Source organism: Xenopus tropicalis, chromosome 1 (assembly GCF_000004195.4).
Source record: "Xenopus tropicalis strain Nigerian chromosome 1, UCB_Xtro_10.0, whole genome shotgun sequence".
In the NCBI taxonomy this organism is placed as follows: Eukaryota; Metazoa; Chordata; class Amphibia; order Anura; family Pipidae; genus Xenopus; species Xenopus tropicalis.
This window is the reverse complement of record NC_030677.2, coordinates 206,022,236-206,045,305: the sequence shown is the minus strand read 5'-3', so window position 1 is coordinate 206,045,305 and position 23,070 is coordinate 206,022,236. Positions and strand designations below refer to the sequence as shown.

The 23,070-nt window shown below is 46.1% G+C and overlaps 1 protein-coding gene across 1 annotated transcript in view; it reads right to left on the bottom strand.

Annotated features, from left to right (window-relative positions):
• Nucleotides 1-12,267, bottom strand: part of zbtb7c (zinc finger and BTB domain containing 7C) — a 46,230-nt gene extending 33,963 nt beyond the window's left edge. The window contains exon 1 of the mRNA XM_004910340.4: nt 12,042-12,267. The gene's annotated coding sequence lies outside the window, so the exon portion shown is untranslated. The remainder of the gene's footprint in view (nt 1-12,041) is intronic.
• Nucleotides 12,268-23,070: the final 10,803 nt, after the last annotated feature.

Genomic DNA, 23,070 nt, shown 5'->3' with positions numbered 1-23,070 from the left:
CAGTTTGAGCAAGAAGCACATAATTGCCTTAATTACCAGGATCAGGAAAACTGAGACTCATAGGAGCTCCTTCTGGCCTGGGGCATTTTAAAGGGGAAGTATCATTAAAGTAAAAATGGCGGGTTACTTTTATGGTAATATTACCAGACCATTTAATAAATCAGAGAGCCTTCTAATAAATGCATGTTGCTGGGCTGTGCTGTGTATCATCTGATTATAGTAAATACATCTATGCAGCCCTTTTTGCTGTACAGGTATGGGATCCCTTATCCGGAAACCCATTATCCAGAAAGCTCAGAATTACAGAAAGCCTGTCTGCCATAGACTCCATTTTAATCAAATAATTCAGAATTTCTGAAATAATTCAGAATAATAAAACAGTACCTGTACTTGATCCCAACTAAGATATAATTACCCCTTATTGGGGGCAGAACAGTCCTATTGGGTTTATTTAATGGTTAAATGATTCCCTTTTCTCTGTAATAATAAAACAGTACCTGTACTTGATCCCAACTAAGATATAATTACCCCTTATTGGGGGCAGAACAGTCCTATTGGGTTTATTTAATGGTTAAATGATTCCCTTTTCTCTGTAATAATAAAACAGTACCTGTACTTGATCCCAACTAAGATATAATTACCCCTTATTGGGGGCAGAACAGCCCTATTGGGTTTATTTAATGGTTAAATGATTCCCTTTTCTCTGTAATAATAAAACAGTACCTGTACTTGATCCCAACTAAGATATAATTACCCCTTATTGGGGCAGAACAGCCCTATTGGGTTTATTTAATGGTTAAATGATTCCCTTTTCTCTGTAATAATAAAACAGTACCTGTACTTGATCCCAACTAAGATATAATTACCCCTTATTGGGGCAGAACAGCCCTATTGGGTTTATTTCATGGTTAAATGATTCCCTTTTCTCTGTAATAATAAAACAGTACCTGTACTTGATCCCAACTAAGATATAATTACCCCTTATTGGGGCAGAACAGCCCTATTGGGTTTATTTCATGGTTAAATGATTCCCTTTTCTCTGTAATAATAAAACAGTACCTGTACTTGATCCCAACTAAGATATAATTACCCCTTATTGGGGCAGAACAGCCCTATTGGGTTTATTTCATGGTTAAATGATTCCCTTTTCTCTGTAATAATAAAACAGTACCTGTACTTGATCCCAACTAAGATATAATTACCCCTTATTGGGGGCAGAACAGCCCTATTGGGTTTATTTCATGGTTAAATGATTCCCTTTTCTCTGTAATAATAAAACAGTACCTGTACTTGATCCCAACTAAGATATAATTACCCCTTATTGGGGCAGAACAGCCCTATTGGGTTTATTTCATGGTTAAATGATTCCCTTTTCTCTGTAATAATAAAACAGTACCTGTACTTGATCCCAACTAAGATATAATTACCCCTTATTGGAGGCAAAACAATCCTATTGGGTTTTATTAATGGTTTTCTGATTTTTTAGTAGACTTAAGGTATGGAGATCCAAATTACGGAAAGACTCCTTATCCGGAATACCCTTGGTCCCGAGCATTCTGGATAACAGGTGTATGTTACAGGTGTCCCTGATTTTGCACCTGATCTGGAAACCTTTCCTTATGGTTTCCCGGCACTGTACCTACCCGGGCCCCGGGTACCCAATTCCAGGGAATGAATTTACGCAGGCGCTGTAGCGACAGAGAGGGGGGGGCGAGGGCACGGACTAGGGGTATCAGACAGAAGAGGCAAGTGCCTATTGCCCCCACCGTCGCCCCCTAGGCACGTGCCTACCCCTAGTTCCAGCCCAGCGGATCCATATTTTGCCTGATTGCAGTGGCTCTAGGGACCAATCCCCCTGCGCATCAGAATGGATTTACCCAGGGGGGTTCCTGTATTTCCTTGCAGATGTCACTCTGTACGTTAGTAAATGCGGGAGTGACAAATCGTGTTACAGAATATGCCATGCAGCTTCCCCCTTAATCCCTTCTAATAACCCTCAGCCACTAACAGGCCCAAGCGCAGGGCAGCCAATACATTACATTATTCTCTCTGAAAGTGAATTAGAAAATGCAGTGTGTCACTGTCTGCGGCCTGTTTAGTCTCAGTCAAGCGGGACCGGCCTGAAACTCCCTCTGCCTGATTGTATATTTATTTAAATTGCTGTATTCCCCCCAAGCACCTATTACTGACTCGGCTTGTCGCTTCAGCCTTGCATTAGCAGCCATTGTCTCACTCTCACCTTACAAATTGCCTCCCAACTTGGAATGGAATGTCAGTAACTAACGTGTAGAAGGCAGAATTCTACTTGCAGTTGGTCTTCATTTTGTATATTTTGTGGGTTTTTTTATTATATAAAAGGGTGGTTCACCTTCAGGTTAACGTTTAGTATGCTATAGATTGTCCTATTCTTAGCAACTTTTCAGTTGGTCTTAATTTTTTATTTTCCATAGTTTTTGAGTTATTTGCCTTTCACTTCTAACTCTTTTCAGCTTTCAAATGGGGGTCACTGACCCCGGCCACCAAAAACTATTGCTCTATGAGGCTACAATTGTATTGTTATTTTATATTACAGGTACTTATCTTTCTATGTAGGCCCTTTTCTATCAATATTCCTGTTGCTTTTACAAGCCACTGCCTGGTTACTAGGTTAAATTGGGCCATAGTAACCACATAGCTGCTGAAATTCCAACCTGGAGAGCTGCTGAACACAAAGCTAAATTATTCAAAAACCACAAATAATAAAAAAAAAATGAAGACCAATTGCAAATTGTCTCAGAAAAGCCTTCACTACATCATACTAAAAGGAGAACAACCCCTTCAAATTTTTTTAGCATCTTTTAGAATTTAAATCTATTTGCTAGGGGTTAATCAATAGGCATGCACTAAACACATTCATTTTTGATTTGGCCAAATACCGAACCCTCCACAGTGTCGGAATATATAAACCAAAACCAAACATTCTCAGGGTGCTTTTGTGATCATGTTTACAATTTGCATTTATTTTGCATTTTTAGTGGTTTCTGTGTTATTTGCAGTTTTAGACAGCTTTAGGCTCAACAGAGAGTTAGCAATACCGGGGTTAACGGTCTATATAGGAAAGTGCATAGACAGTAAGGATCGCTAACACACCGACCGACCTTAAAAGTGAGCTATAGAGCCAACAACTTGATATTAGCAGTCTAAAACTGCAAATAGCTTAATAGTGGCTTAATGGTTTGGAATTAGCCAAATCTGAAACCTTCAAGAATTGCTGGAATTAAGCCAAATCCAGGGCCGAATCCTGGGCCACTCCCCCCTAGCCAGCAGGGCAAGCAATCTAAAAATCACAGCACAAGCGGATGAACAAAGGGCCTGAAATGAGCAGCAAAGCGATAGAAAAATAATAATAATTAGTATAAAACAGAAGCCTGTCAGCAGGGTGGGACTGGCCCGGTGGGCCCCAGCCCTAGTGGGCCTAGTGGCCCATACCCGACCCTTGCCGGCACTCCCCCTGCCTGACCCCAGCGGGGGGGGGGTTAAGGGACACAGCCGGTGGGGGCAACTGGAGGGCCCCTTGGGCGGTAGCCCCAGTAGGCCCTGCACCCCCCAGTCCGACCCTGCCTGTCTGGCCCAGTGTAGGCGGCTGGTAAAGCTACAGGGTCCCCAATACGGGACAGGTGCTCAGTACAACTATGTGGAGCAGCTTTAGGTGAAAGTACCTTTAATGAATGGCATTTTTTCACACAATATGTGCAACTGCAACTCCCCTCTCCTCCTTCCAGATATAATCTGTGCCCCTTTCCTCTGTTGCTGGGGTGCCACCTCTGCCCCACCCTATTGCTGGCCCCAGTTTGGGTCCCTATGCCCCGTGGTGCCTCTGGGCGGAGCTTAGTACGACAGTGCTGCAGGCCATAGGGCTGAGGCTGAGCAGAACTCGCCCTGTGTGAGTGGGGAAACAATGCTTGTGTATACAATACACTTGGGGCAAGGCCCTGCCAAGTTCACCTAAGGTGCGCTCAGCCTTCTCCATACCTGCCCTGCGCAGTGGGATTAGGGCAAAACAATAGTGGCACGAACACCCAGCCAAGCAAAGGAAAGGGCCCCCGCATAGAAAAGAAGGGCATAATGGCCGCAGAGAGAACTTGGAAATCCAATTCTCTGCTATTGGGTTACTGCTTAGTAGGCAGAGCCCTTGGCTCCTACACGGGAAAATCTGTAAAATCAGAGTCGAGACAGTTAAAGGGGAACTACACCCAAAAATATGTTTTTGCCCAATGAAAGTAAATGTCATTCTAAACAACCAGTAAACATACTGTTTAGCTCTTTCTGTCCTCTGGTTCTGACTGTTGATACAACATAGGAGAAGTCGGTTACCCTCCAGGTCCGACTAACTATAAACCCATGTTGGGCAGAATGGGGCACAGATTGGGGAGATTGGGGGTCCCAGGAGAAAATTGTCTGGACAACAAGGCTGCCCGGTTCTGAACTGGACAGGTGGAAACTCAATGCTGGCTGCCTGGCCAAGAATATTCCTGGGCCCATAACCTAACAAGCTGCGTGGGGGGGGGGGGGGCAAACGTGCAGGCGGGGGGGGGAAGCGGGGGTATTTACACACCTCAGAAAAAGCTGTAAAAATTGGTGTATAATAATCTCTCTGGTTTCCCTTCTGCAGGAATGAAAGAACCCATGACAGATTGGGGGTGTCTCGTAGGGGTGTCTCATACAATGCCTAGTCTGGGGGCAACCAAGAGGGCAACCAATTGCCACCCCCAGACCATCCCTTGTGAATACAGAGCTGCTGAATGTGCCCCGCCATACATAAATGAGCCCTATTATTATATATTATTATATACATCGGGGTGCCTTTGCACTCTCACAGAGGTGCCTGTAGTGGTGGCAGTGCCCGTGGCATCTCCTGAACCCTCACAGACAGTCCCTTTAGCCTCCTGCCTTGGCACCAAACTCAATCTGAAGCACCAGGACTGCCCCCCCCCCCCCCAGAACTATTCACTGAATTGTTGAAAAGATTAAAAGGAATCGGGTCTTGCTTTGTATTGGGTGTAATTGTATGGCAGGGTCACGCGCCTGTTCCAACACATACCTACCTGTGAGTAACACGGGGGAGTCTCCCAGGTTATGTTGGCACCCTACCCCCCCGATCCCCTCCCTCTATTCATATCTAGTGCCTCCAGCCCAAGGAAAATACCGACCAAACCCAAAATCTGGGCAGGTAAAGTGCGCACAACATTTACCCACGATGCACTTATGCACTAATGCCCCTCCCCTTTTCCTTTCTCTCTCCTCTTCTTCATTGATTGTAAGCTCTTTAGAGCAGGAACCTTATTCCAGTCTGTGCTTTGAAATTCCCATCACTTACTAATTCAATTATTTTTGCACGTAATTAAATACAATACAATCTGTGAGTCTCCGCCTCTCCTGCACCAAGGCCACGTAAAGCCACCAAACTCAGAGTGGTGTTATGGGGGCAGCTCTGGGGGGCAGGATGTTTGGCATAGGGTAAGCTTGCTATCCCTTTAAAGCAGGCTCTACGCCACCCTTGCCAGTCTATAGAACTGAACTGTGGCATCAAGGGGAGGCAAAGTGGTGACACCGGGGAGGCAAAGTGGTGACACCGGGGAGGCAAAGTGGTGACAACGGGGAGGCAAAGTGGTGACACCGGGGAGGCAAAGTGGTGACACCGGGGAGGCAAAGTGGTGACACCGGGGAGGCAAAGTGGTGACACCGGGGAGGCAAAGTGGTGACACCGGGGAGGCAAAGTGGTGACACCGGGGAGGCAAAGTGGTGACACCGGGGAGGCAAAGTGGTGACACCGGGGAGGCAAAGTGGTGACACCGGGGAGGCAAAGTGGTGACACCGAGGAGGCAAAGTGGTGACACCGGGGAGGCAAAGTGGTGACACCGGGGAGGCAAAGTGGTGACACCGGGGGACATAGCAAATGGGCATGTTAGGGACATCAGGGGACAATGTTGGGGGCAGTTGAGATCTGGAAGCTAGTGAGGGGGCAGGTAGGGATGTGACCGGTCCGGTTTCGACCTGGACAGCCTGGTTTTGGAAAACTGGGCAGGATTCTCTAAGATTGATTTGGCGATTGGCCAATTAACAATCGCCACACCATAGCCACGCCCCCTGTGGATTTTATGCGCCCGGAAGCTTTCCCGAAAAATATGCTGTTTTCTCGTGGCCCCAATGCAGGTTGTTTCCCTCCCGGATTTGATGTTTTACCAGAATTAACAACATTTTTCTGTGGTCCTCGGGAAAACAAATTCAGGGTTGGACTGTATTTTAATTATTTGAATCCTATAGCCCCTATATGTATGTATGTATGTATGTATAACTTTATTTATAAAGCGCCACAAGGATACGCAGTGCTGTACAGTCTTACAATATACACAATTACACACAGGGAGGGCAAGTGTTATAATAAATACAATAAATAAGTATAAATACACAGGGAATAAGTGCCATGGGGTATGAGACACAGTAGGAAGGAGGTCCCTGCCCCATAGAGCTTACAGTCTAAGTGGTTATGTAATAAAAGGCACTTAGTTTGCCCAGGAGCAGTAACCCATGGCAACCAATAAGATGTTTGGTTTTAAACAGGTGACCAGTAAATGCCTCCTGCTGATTGGTTGCTATTGGTTACTTCAATTGGACAAACTTAGTGTCTTTTATTACATAACCCCTATTTGCACTGGAAATTTTAAAGTACATGTAAACCCCCCCATATAAAAAATGTAATCAGCAAACAGCATTTTTGAAATCTTTCAATGCCTGCCACTCTGGTTATTCAAAGGTTAATAGTAAGACTGCAGCATGCCATTTGGCTGTAGGCTACTGGGCATGCTCAGTTCATCTAAGCTCAGCTTATTTAACACACCTGCCAGTCTAGCAGCCAATGAATAGATGGCATTGCCAGTTCCCATAGAAACTCTTCTCTAGCTGTCTGCTCCCATTTTTTCTCCCAACTTCCTCTGCTGAGCTTGGTTTAACCATTACAGTGCTCAATCCAAGCAGAAATGTTTTATAAAACTAAATTCTGCCCGTGTAAGCCTGCACTCTTGATTGCATGAACTTTCCAGCACCCTTGTACTGTTTGCAGATGTAAATGTCACTGATGGTGCTGTACTGTATATAAATATAATATATCAATATATGTGAATCCCTATAGAACCGAGGGTACATGTTGGGGGGTGACTGACGCACACAATGGATTATATCATATATATATAGTTCTTGGGCCAATAAGGAATGACGAGAGATACGTGTATGTGAATAGGTTAATGCCTGAGCCTTCTGGGCTGGGATCCTTTATGAGCATCAGATTCACTTTAAAAAGCTCTGCTGTGATATTTCTGTGGACGGAGAGCACCCACAGTCCAAATTACCTGGGTGGTAATCATCCAGGGTGGGGTCCCGCAGTCTCGCCCTCCCTCCCACACACACACACAGATTATAGAAGGGAGGAACGGAGAGGGAGAGAAGGAGAAAGGGAGAAGGAAAGAGTTGTTTGTGCAAGAGTGGCACCTCTGTCCCTACCCAGAATCTCTCCCTGGCACAGTGTGGCCCCCAAAGCTACTGCTACTTATGTGTACCCATAGCAACAAATCAGTATTTTACTGTTCATAAGTCCCACCAATCAAAGCTAGTCACTGATTAATTGTTAGGAGTTTTGTATATACCACCCCCTCATCTGAGATACCTCCATATCCTCCCATATTCCAGTGCCTCCTTACCCCTAGGAGTGCATCACATAACGAGTCACTGAAAGTGCAAAACCAATAAAGTGCCCCCTAAAGGCATAGTCAGGCAGTTCATACAGTGAGAGTATCCCAAAGCCAACTCCCCAGCCTAACTGCCACCCTAAGGTAGACACGAGATTCAACCAAAGAAGAAAGGCAACACTTAAACATCTAAAATCCCTGTTATTACTTTTTATCATGCTCTGTCCTATCTGTAATGAAGATTTTTAGCAGAAAAGCCTGCATTTTATCTTTTTGAAGGGATCTGGTACTGATCCAAGTTGGAATCTTGGAGTGCAAGTCATTATTTTAAGCTACTGATAGGTCCTGAGGTCTTGCTTCATTTGTATTCTAGTATAAATGGGGGCTGTGTCTGCATTTTACCTGTGAGGAACAGCATTTGGCAGATTATTATTATTTATTAACATGTATGTATAAAGTGCCAACATATCCCGCAGCGCTGTACAATAAGTGGGTTACATACATTGGGCATACAGAGTAACATATAAAGCAACCAATAACCGATACAAGAGGGGAAGAGAGCCCTGCCCAAAAGAGCTTACACTCTACAAGGAGTAACATATAAAGCAATCAGTAACCGATACAAGAGGGGAAGGGAGCCCTGCCCAAAAGAGCTTACACTCTACAAGGAGTAACATATAAAGCAATCAGTAACCGATACAGGAGGGGAAGGGAGCCCTGCCCAAAAGAGCTTACACTCTACAAGGAGTAACATATAAAGCAATCAGTAACCGATACAAGAGGGGAAGAGAGCCCTGCCCAAAAGAGCTTACACTCTACAAGGAGTAACATATAAAGCAATCAGTAACCGATACAGGAGGGGAAGGGAGCCCTGCCCAAAAGAGCTTACACTCTACAAGGAGTAACATATAAAGCAATCAGTAACCGATACAGGAGGGGAAGGGAGCCCTGCCCAAAAGAGCTTACACTCTACAAGGAGTAACATATAAAGCAATCAATAACCGATACAGGAGGGGAAGGGAGCCCTGCCCAAAAGAGCTTACACTCTACAAGGAGTAACATATAAAGCAATCAGTAACCGATACAAGAGGGGAAGAGAGCCCTGCCCAAAAGATAGTTGCCATCTTGTTGTGTGTCCCCGTCTTGTCCCACTGTCTCCATCTTGTCCTACTGTCTCCATCTTGCCCTACTGTCCATATCTTGCCCTACTGTCCCCATCTTGTCCTACTGTCCCCATCTTGTCCTACTGTCCCCATCTTGTCCTACTGTCTCCATCTTGCCCTACTGTCTCCATTATTCCCTACTGTCTCCATCTTGCCCTACTGTCTCCATCTTGCCCTACTGTCCCCATCTTGTCCTACTGTCTCCATCTTGCCCTACTGTCCATATCTTGCCCTACTGTCCCCATCTTGTCCTACTGTCTCCATCTTGTCCTACTGTCTCCATCTTGTCCTACTGTCTCCATCTTGTTGTACTATATCCATCTTGTTCTACTGTCTCCACCTTGTCCTACTGTCCCCATCTTGTCCTACTGTCCCCATCTTGCCCTACTGTCCCCATCTTGTTCTACTGTCTCCACCTTGTCCTACTGTCTCCATATTGTCCTACTGTCCTCATCTTGTCCTACTGTCTCCACCTTGTTCTACTGTCTTCATCTTGTTTTGCTGTCCCCATCTTGTCCTACTGTCTCCACCTTATCCTACTGTCTCCACCTTATCCTACTGTCTCCATCTTGTTGTGCTATATCCATCTTGCCCTACTGTCTCCATCTTGCCCTACTGTCTCCATCTTGCCCTACTGTCTCCATCTTGCCCTACTGTCTCCATCTTGCCCTACAGTCTCCATCTTGCCCTACTGTCTCCATCTTGCCCTACAGCCTCTATCTTGCCCTACAGTCTCCATCTTGCCCTACTGTCTCCATCTTGCCCTACTGTCTCCATCTTGCCCTACAGTCTCCATCTTGCCCTACTGTCTCCATCTTGCCCTACAGCCTCTATCTTGCCCTACAGTCTCCATCTTGCCCTACTGTCTCCATCTTGCCCTACTGTCTCCATCTTGCCCTACAGCCTCTATCTTGCCCTACAGTCTCCATCTTGCCCTACTGTCTCCATCTTGCCCTACAGTCTCTATCTTGCCCTATGCTCTCCATCTTGTCTTACTGTCACCTTCTTGCCATGGTATGGGTACTGGGCAGAAAGAAGACAGGAATTAGGGTGCGCTTCCCCATACACCTTATTTACTGGCAACTGCAACCATAAGAGAAGAACAGAGTGTGAGAACATTGTTTGCTTTAATTAAGCAGAGCAGACAATAATAAAATAATCCCTTGTACAAACCCAGGTTTCACCTGTTCCCCAGCCCCCTACAGCCGGCAGTTTGGCACAGAAAGAGCTATTCACTGGTGATTATTTGCCGCCCCATTGTACAGAGATTTGTGAAATGAGAAAGCAAATAAAACTTCTCATTTCTGCTTCCCTAAAACCCCATTGGCGCTCGTGTCAAACAAATGTCCCAATTAAATACATATAAACCGAGGGAAGGAGAAGTTCAACTCCGCGTTTTACTCAGTTATGTTATAGGTGAACCTACATTATACTGCTCCCAACTCTGCCTTGCCCAGCTTAGAATTGAAAATGCTCTGTTTGTTTGTTTGTTTGTTTGGGTCACTAACCCTCTGCCAATGAAAAAATAGATCATATTTTAGGCTACTAGTTATAATTTTTATCAGTTATATTCAGTTTGAAAAATATGTAACTATAATAAAATATAATAAAATAAATTGGGATTATATGGTTACAAGATACTGAAGTAACTACTGATATCCTTATCATATTTATTAGGGGGTTCATGAGCTTTAAAGGACATCTCCTCCCATTTGTACTGCATATACCCCCTCCATTTGCCAGAGCCTTCACATTTTCCTAAACAAATAGCGGCTTTCAATGTTCTGACACATCATCAGTAACATTCCATCTGTATACTACATATATGCGCTGTAAAGTTCATCAAGGATGCGGGCTTACACGGGCAGAGAATATTGACCGAGCATTGTAATGGTTAAGCTGAGCTCAGGAGAGGAGGTTAGGGGAAAAAACCAGGAGCAGACAGCGAGAGTGGAGTTTCTATGGTAACCAGCAATGACATGTCTTCATTGGTTACTAAACTGGAGGGCGTGTTTAGTCATCGAAGCTGAGAAGAACTGAGCATGCTCAGTAGCCAACAGCCAAAGTAAATTCCTGAGGGGTAACATAAGCCTAAGATAGCCTCTAGCCCCCAACAAGCTATGGGACACCTAAAGCATTGAGCTCTTGCAGAACCGCAAATGAAATGGACCTTGGGCCCAAAAACCCTGCAATATGAAAGCCAGCAACCTCTCTGACCAGAACTGTGAGGTTTGACATACCCTCTCAGTCCTTCAGTCTGATATTCACACCAATCTGGTCACTTGGGCCAGTGGTCCTAGCAACCAGAAGTTTAAAGTGATAAGTAATTGTTTCCCAATAAGAGACCCTGCTTGAGAATTAGCCAACATGGCACCCACAGTGAATGTGATAATGCAATTTATAATATAGAAATCATATAGGGCACAGTCATATAAAATTACATCCATTCTGAAGATACAAGCACTGCTATGACTACTCCTGCACTGATAAACTAGCCACCCTACTCCGTGCTGTATTATTATTATTATTATTATTTATATAGCGCCATCAGTTTACGCAGCGCTTTACAGACTAGAGAGGTACAAAAGACAGAACAGTTAACATGTACTTATAAACAATACACAAAAATGGTTTGCAGTTACATTGGATGAGGATCGGAGACACTAGGGGGAGGGCCCTGCTCGCAAGAGCTTACATTCTAATGGGAGGGCTGAGACATAAGGTCAGGGTAACTAGCTGGAGTTTGAGTTCATGTAGGTGTGTAAAGTGACAGTAAGTGCGGAGAGAGGTGGAAACCCAGTGGTTAGTGAGTGTATGAGGGAAGATTAGGGGGGCTCAGTGGGTAATCTCATTTCTGAGGGTTTAGGTTATAGGCTTGAGTGAAAAGGTGAGATTTAAGAGACCGTTTAAAGGCTTGGAGAGTCTGGCGGTGCCTAATGGGATGGGGAAGAGCGTTCCAGAGGATGGGTGCAGCGCGTGAGAAGTCCAGGAGCAACTCCCAGTATCCTTAGCACAAGTGTTGTTAGAGAGGGGGTTATCAGGCTAAGCATGCTGGGAGTTGTAGTCACTATACCAGCAGTGCAAGCAATAAATGAGAATGAATGTTGCTTAATGCCAGGGATCCCCTCATAGCCCTTATGGGAATATAATGACTGACCTTTCTGCCTCTGCCTTTCCCAGGGACGTTCCAGTTGCAGGGAGCAGGCTTTCCGAAGGACGGGATATACAATATGAGTGAAGCTGTGGGATGTGTGTGAGGCAGACTGGAAGTTGTCATTGATTTGTGTGAAGGCAGCAAAGCTTTCCTAGGAGTGGCTACAAGAATTCACTCCCACCACTCCCTCTAAACCAAAAGTATTTGGCAGCGAGCCTCCCGGTCCACCTGTACAATTACACTCCAGGCACTCGGGGAGACAAGTAGCAGTTTTATCACAGACGCAATCCCTGCACCCTGGCAGCACCCAGTCACTGAGACACAAGCACCTGAGTCTGTCTCCCAATCACTCTCTAGAAACTGCACAGGGCGGCCAACCGGCCAACCCCTCACTCTCATCCAAACCATGGAAATCTCTCTCACTAGCACTTAAAGGGACAATATCATCAAATTCTAATTATTGTATTTCTATTCATTCCTTAGTGACTTCTAATATCCTTATAATTTACAGTAGGGGGTACATTATCCCTTATAATACATGAGTGATACTCAGAGTTCCCTGTATAACTCAGCCTGCAGCCTTGTGCCTTTATATGGGCACAGAACCCCTCAGTGACTGCTAATATCCTTATCATTTACAGTAGGGGGTACATTATCCCTTATAATACATGAGTGATACTCAGAGTTCCCTGTATAACTCAGCCTGCAGCCTTGTGCCTTTATATGGGCACAGAACCCCTCAGTGACTGCTAATATCCTTATCATTTACAGTAGGGGGTACATTATCCCTTATAATACATGAGTGATACTCAGAGTTCCCTGTATAACTCAGCCTGCAGCCTTGTGCCTTTATATGGGCACAGAACCCTTCAGTGACTGCTAATATCCTTATCATTTACAGTAGGGGGTACATTATCCCTTATAATACATGAGTGATACTCAGAGTTCCCTGTATAACTCAGCCTGCAGCCTTGTGCCTTTATATGGGGACAGAACCCCTCAGTGACTGCTAATATCCTTATCATTTACAGTAGGGGGTACATTATCCCTTATAATACATGAGTGATACTCAGAGTTCCCTGTATAACTCAGCCTGCAGCCTTGTGCCTTTATATGGGCACAGAACCCCTCAGTGACTGCTAATATCCTTATCATTTACAGTAGGGGGTACATTATCCCTTATAATACATGAGTGATACTCAGAGTTCCCTATATATCTTAGAGGGGGTAATTTATAAACACTGGGCAAATTTGCTCCTGGGCAGTTGCCCATGGCAACCACCTACATGTTTGATTTTGCAACTGGCTCAAAAAAGCTAATCATTGATTGGTTGCTATGGGTAACTTCCCAGGTGCAAATTTGCACATTGTTTATAAATGAGCCCCAAATATCCTTATAATCTACAGTATGGGGAACATTTTTATATGGTAAAGGAATCATTCTCCATGGAATCCATTGAGTTATGGTGTTACCAGAGCCATGGTTTGGGCTATTTACTAAGGGCTAGGCCTTGTCCCGGCGGCTGTGCATCTCCCCTGCACCCACTGACTCACTCTGGCACGAGATGTGGATTCTGTTTAATATTTAGTAAGAGTTCTGGGCCTTTCCAACAGGCGTGGCTGCTTATTTGGCTTTTGGGCGTGTGTGTGCGTAACTGGCAGGGACGGGGTATAGAGGTGACCATTGTTCTGAGATCATTGTAATCGGCCATGGGTGGGCCGCACTCAGGTGGGACAGAGAAAGAAATGACCTCAAAATACAAGATGGAAGCAATTAGCCAGCCAATCATAAGGGAAGTATGTATTATAAGAACCGGCCACATGGTCCGGCTGATCATTGGACAATCTAATCTTTATATCTGTGTACGGAAGCCCAGAGTGGCCAGTGCCCCCCATACAATTTGCTATAGGTAGCTGTAAATCTAATCAGGTGTTATGTAGACTTAGGGGGGCATTTACTAACCCCTCGCTGGCCCCTCTCCTACCTTAAATATAGCAATGAGGTTGGGGCTGGGAGGGGGCGGAGGAGGAGGAGGGACTGCTTACGCCGGGCCCTCTCAAAAGATTCTTCTTCAGGGGGGCTTGATGAGGCAAGTTACGCCCAGGGTCAGACTGGGGGGTGCCCCTACCAGCCGCATGCCCTAACCCCCCCGCAGGGTCCCCCTAACCCCCCACAGGTCCCACATCCGACATTCTCCCCTGAGCGGTCGGGCAGGGGGAGCGCCGGAAAGGGTCGGGTCTGGGCCGCTGGGGCCCACTGGGATTTTTCCGACCCGGGTTACGACATATCGTCTATCGGGCAGGACTGAAATTTTGATCAGGTGCCTGTGAATGTGCCCAAACTTCAGCAAACGTTAATACTGAATTGTCAGCTCTTCACGTTAGTAGAGTGGATGAATGATCTTTCCTTCAACCAATGGACGTGGGAAAGATCATAATTGCAGTGTGTATGGCCAACTTGGCTCCTTCTGGCACTAGGTTCCCAGTTAGGTTCCCAGATGCCGATGGGATTCTGCAGCTACGATGCAACTGCCTGGCAACTGCTGGGCAATATCCTTGCCGAACTGCCGTCCTCTGATGGGCATCACAATGGTCAGTGCTTGGGCAGCAGGTAGACCCCCTACATACTTCTCCCACCCATTAAAGGACACTATACACACTATGAAATATTCTCCATTGTAACTAGGACATTACTGATTGGGGGCTCATAGCACTGATATTGGGTATATACTTGTAGTTCTGCATGACGTGTGGGTTAGAGCTGCCATATGGTTACCAGTTCACAACCCTAGCAACCAGGCAGGAGTTTGGAAATCACAACAGAAAGTGAAAAATGAGGAAGAAAATAAGAGACGTAAGAATATCATTAACTGTAGCCCTTACGGTCATGCTGGGTTTGGTTGCCAAGGAGTCAGTGACCCCTGATCCACAAGTGATATCCTCAGGGGGCACGGGAACATCCCTTCACTGCACCATCCACCCCCAACCCTTTGCTGTCTGCCCACTGCTAATTTGTATGGCGGGGGGCTGGGCTATATAGCAGACCCTAGAATGCTATAGTATAGCATAATATATAGCAGACCCTGTAGTACGGACCCCCCATCTACAATTGGCATCTACTATTGTAGTTACATCACAAACCATACAAAATAAGTCAAGACGACCAACCGAATAGGGAAATCTATTACATTCTAAACATTGATTTGAAGGCAAACTTCCCCCAAAAGTCCCTTATTATTATACTGTATTTTCCCTTTGCTAGGGGCATTTCCTTACTACCAGGGTGGGGATTAGACAGTTCCATCACCAAGCAGGACGGCCTGGATCCTAACCTGGGGGCAGGGAGATAATAATGTATCATCCTGGTTGTTGTTCAACTGCAACTCTCTCTTCAAGTGATACGGATTTTTAAGATTCCATGGAGGTTTGGGAATAATGGCTGGTTTATTAGGATGCTAATGTTTTTATAAAGATATAAAAGGGCAAGTTTTCCTTTTTTGCTTGAATCTCCCCGGCTTGAGCTGTGGGCCAGACAGGAGGGAATGAGTAAAGCAGGAACAGGTATGGTGAGTGGGAACTCAGTGCCAGCCGTGCTGTGCCAGGGAACCACCCCGATGAGCTGCCAACCCACCTCTCCCTGCCAGTTGCCATCCAGATTTAAGGGGAGACAAAATGAGGAATGCGCTGCACAAACACCCTATTACTTCAGCGCTCCCATCCCTCCCAGTGTCCTCCCCTCCCCAATCTCTCCCTCTTCCCAAACTGGAATGTTTTTCTAAGCCTCTCCTACACAGATTCACACAGCAAATGCCCTGACGCTGCTCACCCACCCGGGTTATTGGGGGGTGGGAGTCTCCTCGGTGCCCAGTGCTGTGGCCTTCTCAGCCATTAACGCTTTCAAGATTGGGAGACCCTGCAATCGGATCCCCAGGGGCCGAGCAAATGGAATGTGACCCTGAGAAAGCAAATCTCAGCTGCGTCTCTGAGCCCCTCATACAGGTGGCCTGGTGGGAACTGCGGGGGGGGGGGGAGCTCGTTAGCGCCATCACTGGATAATTGTTGAAATAATATCTGGGCAAACCCATAATGCTGTTCCTGCTGAATTGTGCCTAGTACAGGGGAATCCCTATGCTGCAATAGTTTTATGGTATCTCTCTGTACAGGCTATGAGCAAAATTAGGGGGCTGTTCCTGCTGAATTGTGCTTAGTACAGGGGAATCCCTATGCTGCCATAGTTTTATGGTATCTCTCTGTACAGGCTATGAGCAAACTTAGGGGGCTGTTCCTGCTGAATTGTGCTTAGTACAGGGGAATCCCTATGCTGCCATAGTTTTATGGTATCTCTCTGTACAGGCTATGAGCAAACTTAGGGGGCTGTTCCTGCTGAATTGTGCTTAGTACAGGGGAATCCCTATGTGCCATAGTTTTATGGTATCTCTCTGTACAGGCTATGAGCAAACTTAGGGGGCTGTTCCTGCTGAATTGTGCTATACATCTGAGGAGCCAGATAATGAAGGCTTCCCTTTTAATATGCCCAGTGCTAGTAATTTAGCTACTGATGCATGGGTCACTCAGGAGGAAATTCAAAAGAGACTTGAACATGTAAAGGTAAACAAAGGTCCAGGACTGGATGGGATTCATCCCAGGGTATTAAATGAGCTGAGCGCTGTGATTGACAAGCCTCTTCACTTAATGTTTCAGGATTCATTGAGATTTGGCATGGTGCCGAGAGACTGGCGGATTGCTAATGTGGTGCCGTTATTTAAAAAGGGATCTCGTTCTCAGCCTGAAAACTATAGGCCTGTTAGTCTGACATCAGTAGTAGGAAAAATTTTGGAAGGGGTAATAAGGGATAGGATAGTTGAATACATTGCAGTTCACAATACTATTAGTTTGTGCCAGCATGGTTTTATGCGTAACAGATCTTGCCAGACTAATTTAGTCGCCTTTTATGAGGAGGTGAGCAGGAACCTTGATGCTGGAATGGCAGTTGATGTCATCTACTTGGACTTTGCTAAAGCGTTTGATACAGTACCTCACAGAAGGTTAATGATCAAATTGAGGAATATTGGCCTAGAACATAATATTTGTAATTGGATAGAGAACTGGCTGAAGGATAGAGTACAAAGAGTGGTTGTAAATGGAACATTTTCTAATTGGACCAGTGTGGTTAGTGGGTACCGCAGGGGTCAGTCCTTGGGCCTTTGCTTTTTAACTTGTTTATTAATGACCTGGAGGTGGGCATAGAGAGTACTGTTTCTATTTTCGCTGATGACACTAAATTGTGCAAAACTATAAGTTCCATGCAGGATGCTGCCGCTTTGCAGAGCGATTTGGCTAAACTGGAAAACTGGGCAGCAAACTGGGAAATGAGGTTCAATGTTGATAAGTGCAAAGTTATGCACTTTGGTAGGAATAATATAAACGCGAACTATCTACTGAATGGTAGTGTGTTGGGGGTTTCCTTAATGGAGAAGGATCTAGGGGTTTTTTGTAGATCACAAGTTGTCTAATTCCAGGCAGTATCATTCTGTGGCTACTAAAGCAAATAAAGTGCTGTCTTGTATAAAAAGGGCATTGACTCAAGGGATGAGAACATGATTTTGCCCCTTTATAGGTCCCTGGTAAGGCCTCACCTTGAGTATGGGGGGCAGTTTTGGGCTCCAGTCCTTAAGAAGGATATTAATGAGCTGGAGAGAGTGCAGAGACTGCACCTAAACTGGTAAAGGGGATGGAAGGGTTAAACTATGAGGTGAGACTGTCAGGGTTGGGGTTGTTTTCTCTGGAAAAGGGGCGCTTGCGAGGGGACATGATTACTCTGTACAAGTACATTAGAGGGGATTATAGGCAGATGGGGGGTTCTTTTTTCCCATAAAAACAATCAGCGCACCAGAGGCCCCCCCTTTAGATTAGCGGAACAGAGCTTCCATTTGAAGCAGCGTAGGGGGTTCCTCACGGTGAGGGCAGTGAGGGGGTTGGGGAATGCCCTGCCGTGGGATGTTGGGTAGGGGGTTCCTCACGGTGAGGGCAGTGAGGAGGTTGGGGAATGCCCTGCCGGGGGATGTTGGGTAGGGGGTTCCTCACGGTGAGGGCAGTGAGGGGGTTGGGGAATGCCCTGCCGGGGGATGTTGGGTAGGGGGTTCCTCACGGTGAGGGCAGTGAGGAGGTTGGGGAATGCCCTGCCGGGGGATGTTGGGTAGGGGGTTCCTCACGGTGAGGGCAGTGAGGGGGTTGGGGAATGCCCTGCCGGGGGATGTTGGGTAGGGGGTTCCTCACGGTGAGGGCAGTGAGGAGGTTGGGGAATGCCCTGCCGGGGGATGTTGGGTAGGGGGTTCCTCACGGTGAGGGCAGTGAGGGGGTTGGGGAATGCCCTGCTGGGGGATGTTGGGTAGGGGGTTCCTCACGGTGAGGGCAGTGAGGGGGTTGGGGAATGCCCTGCCGGGGGATGTTGGGTAGGGGGTTCCTCACAGTGAGGGCAGTGAGGGGGTTGGGGAATGCCCTGCCGGGGGATGTTGGGTAGGGGGTTCCTCACGGTGAGGGCAGTGAGGGGGTTGGGGAATGCCCTGCCGGGGGATGTTGGGTAGGGGGTTCCTCACGGCGAGGGGGTTGGGGAATGCCCTGCCGGGGGATGTTGGGTAGGGGGTTCCTCACGGTGAGGGCAGTGAGGGGGTTGGGGAATGCCCTGCCGGGGGATGTTGGGTAGGGGGTTCCTCAGGGTGAGGGCAGTGAGGGGGTTGGGGAATGCCCTGCCGGGGGATGTTGGGTAGGGGGTTCCTCAGGGTGAGGGCAGTGAGGTTGGGGAATGCCCTTCCTAGTGATGGGGTAATGGCAGATTCTGTTAATGCCTATAAGAGGGGCCTGGATGAGTTATTGAACAAGCAGAATATCCAAGGCTATTGTGATACTAATATCTACAGTTAGTACTAGTGGTTGTATTTATAGTTTATGTATGTGAGTGTATAGATTGGTAGGTGTGGGTTGTGTGTGCTGGGTTTACTTGGATGGGTTGAACTTGATGGACACTGGTCTTTTTTCAACCCTATGTAACCATGTAACTATGCTTAGTACAGGGGAATCCCTATGCACAGTTGTCCTCTATGCAATTCAGCCGCCTGTTCGGTGTGTTCATTTTATCCCACTCTGTATTATTCCTGCTGCCGCGACTGCGCCAACGCTAGTGACATAAATAATGGCATTTGCCAAGGTCACACAAACATTACACTCAGTCCCCCAGAAGTGCTGTGTGGAGCTGCTAAAGTAGGACACGAGTCTGTACCTGGCTGCATCTAATCCAGCGCGGGAGGCAGTGAGCCGGAGGGGACGCAATCAGATACGTTCACTGCAACTGGCGTCCCCTAGTAACACAAAGCCAGGGAGACGTCCCCTAGTAACACAAAGCCAGGGAGACGTCCCCTAGTAACACAAAGCCAGGGAGACGTCCCCTAGTAACACAAAGCCATGGAGATGTCCCCTAGTAACACAAAGCCAGGGAGACGTCCCCTAGTAACACAAAGCCATGGAGACGTCCCCTAGTAACACAAAGCCATGGAGACGTCCCCTAGTAACACAAAGCCATGGAGACGTCCCCTAGTAACACAAAGCCATGGAGACGTCCCCTAGTAACACAAAGCCATGGAGACGTCCCCTAGTAACACAAAGCCATGGAGACGTCCCCTAGTAACACAAAGCCAGGGAGACGTCCCCTAGTAACACAAAGCCAGGGAGACCTCCCCTAGTAACACAAAGTCAGGGAGACGTCCCCTAGTAACACAAAGCCAGGAAGGCGTCCCCTAGTAACACAAAGCCAGGGAGGCGTCCCCTAGTAACACAAAGCCAGGGAGACGTCCCCTAGTAACACAAAGCCAGGGAGACGTCCCCTAGTAACACAAAGCCATGGAGACATCCCCTAGTAACACAAAGCCATGGAGACGTCCCCTAGTAACACAAAGCCAGGGAGGCGTCCCCTAGTAACACAAAGCCAGGGAGGCGTCCCCTAGTAACACAAAGCCAGGGAGGCGTCCCCCAGTAACACAAAGCCAGGGAGGCGTCCCCTAGTAACACAAAGCCAGGGAGGTGTCCCTCCTCCAGTGAGGAAGCAGCGTAGGTGCCTGGCTAATTACAACACATACAAGTCACACAGTCAGAGTGTGTTACAATTTGTCACAGAGAGAGAATAAATTGAAAAGCCTAAAGGGACAGAAAGACGAATCTCCTTCCCCAAGTCTGTGCCATTAGCCCCCATAGTGGCGCCTTCTCCTTCCAGATAAACTCTGCAGCTGGTATAGTGTTTTCTTTATGTACGTTATACGGGGAACTCTGAGTATCACTCATGTATTATAAGGGATAATGTACCCCCTACTGTAAATGATAAGGATATTAGCAGTCACTGAGGGCTTCTGTGCCCATATAAAGGCACAAGGCTGCAGGCTGAGTTATACAGGGAACTCTGAGTATCACTCATGTATTATAAGGGATACTGTACCCCCTACTGTAAATGATAAGGATATTAGCAGTCACTGAGGGGTTCTGTGCCCATATAAAGGCACAAGGCTGCAGGCTGAGTTATACAGGGAACTCTGAGTATCACTCATGTATTATAAGGGATAATGTACCCCCTACTGTAAATGATAAGGATATTAGCAGTCACTGAGGGGTTCTGTGACCATATAAAGGCACAAGGCTGCAGGCTGAGTTATACAGGGAACTCTGAGTATCACTCATGTATTATAAGGGGTAATGTACCCCCTACTGTAAATGATAAGGATATTAGCAGTCACTGAGGGGTTCTGTGCCCATATAAAGGCACAAGGCTGCAGGCTGAGTTATACAGGGAACTCTGAGTATCACTCATGTATTATAAGGGATAATGTACCCCCTACTGTAAATGATAAGGATTTTTTTTACTATGTTACCCATTTTTACTTTTTAATAGATTTTTAACCCCAAACAAATATTCTCTATAGTATACATGAGGGTGGTGTTATCTAAGGTCAAGATAAAGGATGTATTTTGTTCTCTACCAAAAAATAGTTTCCACTTTCAGATTTTCTCACATTCAGCCACAGTGGTTTTATTTTTTCAAAAAATATGGGAGCTTAAAACTTCCAGGGTTGAGTAAAACCAATGGGCACATTGTCTGAATGGGAATCTCCCTACTACTTACTTTACACGGAAGTGGGCAAAGTCGGGGCATGGACGGTGACGTTGGGGGCGGGTTATGACATGGCGATCGGCAGTCTAAAAGAGTGCTGCCCAGTTTGCCTAAGGCAGGCCCAGATTTGTGCAAAGGTGCAGGCCTAGGGTGGCAGAATCAGGGCCGCCATCAGAAACTTTGGGGCTCACACAAGTTATTTATATGGGGCCCCCCATGAACACAATCGCTCAGTACCAAAATTCTGGCCACGCCCCTTGTGTGTGCAATACAAACAGCTGATGTTACTCTATAATAAGCAGTTCATACAAAGAGTTCCATTGATGAATGTGCTAATAAGTCATTTAGTTTATTTAATACTATAGAAGATTTCACAGGGCCCAGCACAACTGTAACCCCTCTCACCCCCCCCCCCCAGAATTATAGGGATGGAATGCCACCCTAATATATATATGGAATGACACCTGTATAGAATTCCAAGTTCTAAGCAACTTTTCAATTGGTCTTCATTAGTTATTTGTTATAGTTTTTAAATTATTTGCCTTCATCTTCCGACTCTTTCCAGCTTTCAAATGGGGGTCACTGACCCCGGCAGCCAAAACCTATTGCTCTGTGAGGCTCCAGTTTTATTGTTATTGATACTTTTTGTACCTTTCTTTTCTATTCAGTCCCTCTCCTATTCATATAACAGTCTCTCATCCAAACCGCTCCCTGGTTGCTAAGGTAACTTGGACCCTAGCAACCAAATAGCTGCTGAAACTCCAAACTGAAGAGCTCCTGTACTGAAAATGAAATAACTAAACCACTACAAATAATAAAAAATAAAGACCAATTGCAAATTGTCTCAGAATATTACTCTCTACATCATACCAAAAGTTGTCTGTAAAGTAAATGGGATTCCTTAGAATGCCCTCGTGGTGGCGCCAACGATGCAGCTGGGCAGAACCTGCCCCCCCCATAATGTGACTGGGAAGTGCCCGCATCATCGTCAGTTGGCCCAGCCGGCGTGGCCATTGATTTTCCTATTGATCAAGAAATCATTTGCTTTCGTACCGCCCGGATGTCAAACGCTCTTCTCCTTTTTCTATTTGAGAAGGGAAGGAATCCGGCGCATTCGCAGGAACGCCCCCTGCTGTTTTTACTTGAGGTTTGAAAAAAAAAAGAGAGATTTTTGATTTTATGGCTCCCACTGTGTCTGTTACTCACAGAGCTGGGGAATAAAAAGGGCAGCGGCAGCATCGTCTGGGATATCAGTGGGAGAATGTATTGTGCCAGTAGCCTCTAACTAGCCAATTCTAACTTGCCACTGCAAACAGCTTTCAAGGGATAGGGTTGTCTAAAAATAACAGGCATATATAGCAGGTATAGGATCTGTGATCCAGAAAGCTCCAAATTACAGGAAAGCCATCTCCCATAGACTCCATTTTAATCTAATAATTTTAAAAAATGATTCCCTTTTCTCTGTAATAATAAAACAGTACCTGTACTTGATCCCAACTAAGATATAATTACCCCTTATTGGGGGCAGAACAGCCCTATTGGGTTTATTTAATGGTTAAATGATTCCCTTTTCTCTGTAATAATAAAACAGTACCTGTACTTGATCCCAACTAAGATATAATTACTCCTTATTGGGGCAGAACAGCCCTATTGGGTTTATTTCATGGTTAAATGATTCCCTTTTCTCTGTAATAATAAAACAGTACCTGTACTTGATCCCAACTAAGATATAATTACCCCTTATTGGGGCAGAACAGCCCTATTGGGTTTATTTAATGGTTAAATGATTCCCTTTTCTCTGTAATAATAAAACAGTACCTGTACTTGACCCCAACTAAGATATAATTACCCCTTATTGGGGCAGAACAGCCCTATTGGGTT